Source organism: Arachis hypogaea, chromosome 11 (assembly GCF_003086295.3).
Source record: "Arachis hypogaea cultivar Tifrunner chromosome 11, arahy.Tifrunner.gnm2.J5K5, whole genome shotgun sequence".
NCBI classification, from domain to species: Eukaryota; Viridiplantae; Streptophyta; class Magnoliopsida; order Fabales; family Fabaceae; genus Arachis; species Arachis hypogaea.
In genome coordinates, this window is record NC_092046.1 from 130,283,188 (window position 1) to 130,285,769 (window position 2,582).

A 2,582-nucleotide genomic window follows, 5' to 3' on the forward strand; every position below is an offset into this window, starting at 1 on the left:
AGGCAACGCAGATTTAAATTTTCATGGGCCCCACCTAATAATTCCTGACTCCACCATGGTAGTTTAGTTAGTTATTCTTTCTTTGAAAAATAAAATCACAAAATCCATTGAATCCATTGGCTTGTCTTTTCATATCTTGTTGGAAAAAGCATGTTGTCAAATCATATCTTTTCTTTCCAACTAATCCCTTGATTCAAGGAAACTCCCTTTTTATCATTTTTTGAAACTCCCATTTGGTTAATAACCACGCCATTATGGTCATTAACTTCCCCATCATCTCTCTCCAATCCACATTTATTGCACTACTAACCTCCTTCCACCCTCACTCTCTTTCGGCATTCACCCTTTCATATTCAACTTCTCCATTCATCCTATCATGAAAAAGAAAACTGCACTTAGGAGAAGTAGCCGAACCCCCATTCCAAAAAACCCACATTTTTCATCACCTCCAACCCATACGCATATCCATCTCCATTCTACCTCCTCTTCTACTCATTTCCCTCCTTCCAAAAAAACCAAAACCATGCGCCGCAAGGTAGTTGCTCAGAAAACTTCAGGGAGAGGCAAAACTGGAAAGACCAAGGAACCTAGTGTTGAAGAGGATGAAGACGAGTCACATACCTCGCCCCCTCAATCACCACCGAAAAGATCCACCCCACATGCAAGAAGCTCCCAAAAGAAGCAGAAAAGCTTTGTGTTACATGATACTAAGGAACCTGCGAATTTGGAGTCACTTGAATTCAAGAACAAGCATCACAAAAATCACTCACATTTTGATCCTTCTCGGTTCTACTCATGTGCTTTCTATGAGTTTCACAAAGATATTTTGATGAAACGTCATCTCTGCCCCTCTTACTTGGTGAACCTTGAAAATCTGGCCAACAAAGGAATCAACTTTTCTTCTCTGTTTGATGCTCTGAAATGGACCCCCTTGGTTCAAATTCAGAAACTTGTTTACCCGGGGCTGGTCCGGGAGTTCTATGCAAACATGCGTTTGATTGATAGCTCGATCCATTCTTACGCCAAGCGTGTTTATATGACCCTCACCTCTCAAACCATAGGTGCTGCTCTTGGGTATGAAGATGAAGGACCAAAAGTTTACATGATTGATAAGTGGGATGATCAAGTTGGCGTTGCACAGCAAACAGTCTTGCAACACATCTGTGCAAATCTTTCAGGTTTAGATGGACTAATCCCAACTCATCGAGCACTCGGCCCTGAAAACTCTCTATTGCACCATATCATCACTCACATCCTCACTCCACAAAGTGGCTCTCATCATAGAGTAACAGTTTCTGATTCTATCATTCTCTTTGCTCTTATCACTTCTACTCCAATTTCATTTGCTTATATTATGATACGTCATATGTGGGAAGCAGTTAAAAGTACTAAAAAGGCTAATTTTCCATATGGCATGTTCCTCACATGTATATTTGAGTATTTTAAGGTTGATTTGTCTAATGAATCTGTTGAGAACAAGGTTTCAATGATTAAAGGAGGAGGAGTTTCGGGCAAGAAAGGCAAGCGGTCTGTTCACTCTGAACCATCTCTCAGCGATCTGGAGAGCCGTCCTGAACCCTCAAATGTCACTGCATCAATTCGGGAGGTACTCAGTGAGTTCCGCAACATGTCCAAATTGATGTTCAAATCCCACAAGACTGCCCGAAAATTGGAATATGAACAGGAAAGGGCTTGGAAGAAGTGTCACGAAAGGGTTGGCTTCATGATTAAGAGCTTTGATGATGAAATGGGGACAAGGGATTACGAAGATGATTCCGGTTCAGAGTTCAATCTTTCTGATGATTAATGACTGTTTTTTTACTTTTATTTGGTATTGGCTCCATTAGGCTCAATCTGTTTTTTGTAGGAGCATGACTTGATACTCATTGCTCTATGATACTTTGATACACTCTTGTTACTTTATTATGGATATTTTGTTGTGTTGTTCATATTTTGTGCAGGTGCCCCTTGATGACAAAAGGGGAAGGAAAATTAGTTTCCAAAATTGAAATTGAAACAAATAAAACAGGGGAGGATTTGCTGAAACAGGGGATGAAATTTTCAATTGAAAATTCATGATCACCCTTGTTCAAAGAATGCATGTTGTTATTGCATTTGTTTCACTATGGTTACTGCTATTGGAAATGCATTTGGCATTTGGTTTATGATGATGTTTGACAATATATTTGTATTGATCATATGAATGCCTGGTTGTTGATTTATCTTGATGAACATGCTTGTATTGAAATAGGAATATTCTTATTCATCTTGGTAAACATGTTGGTTTGAAAATTTATTTTTGGCAGTTCCTTTAAACTGTGATATCTAATAGCTGCAATATTTTTGATGTGATCATGAGTGATTCAAAAATATTTTCCTTACTTGAATAATATTGCTCTGATATCTTGACTGAAAATATTTTGAACTACATTGTTTTGGAATCAGTTGATGTGTGTAAAGTTTGAGCAGTAAATCAGTTTATGATATCAAATGAGTTTTGATTATCAATTTAAAACTGCTCATAAATCAAGCATTTAGCATCATATAATATGCTAAATAATATTGTTCTTGAAGCTTGATTA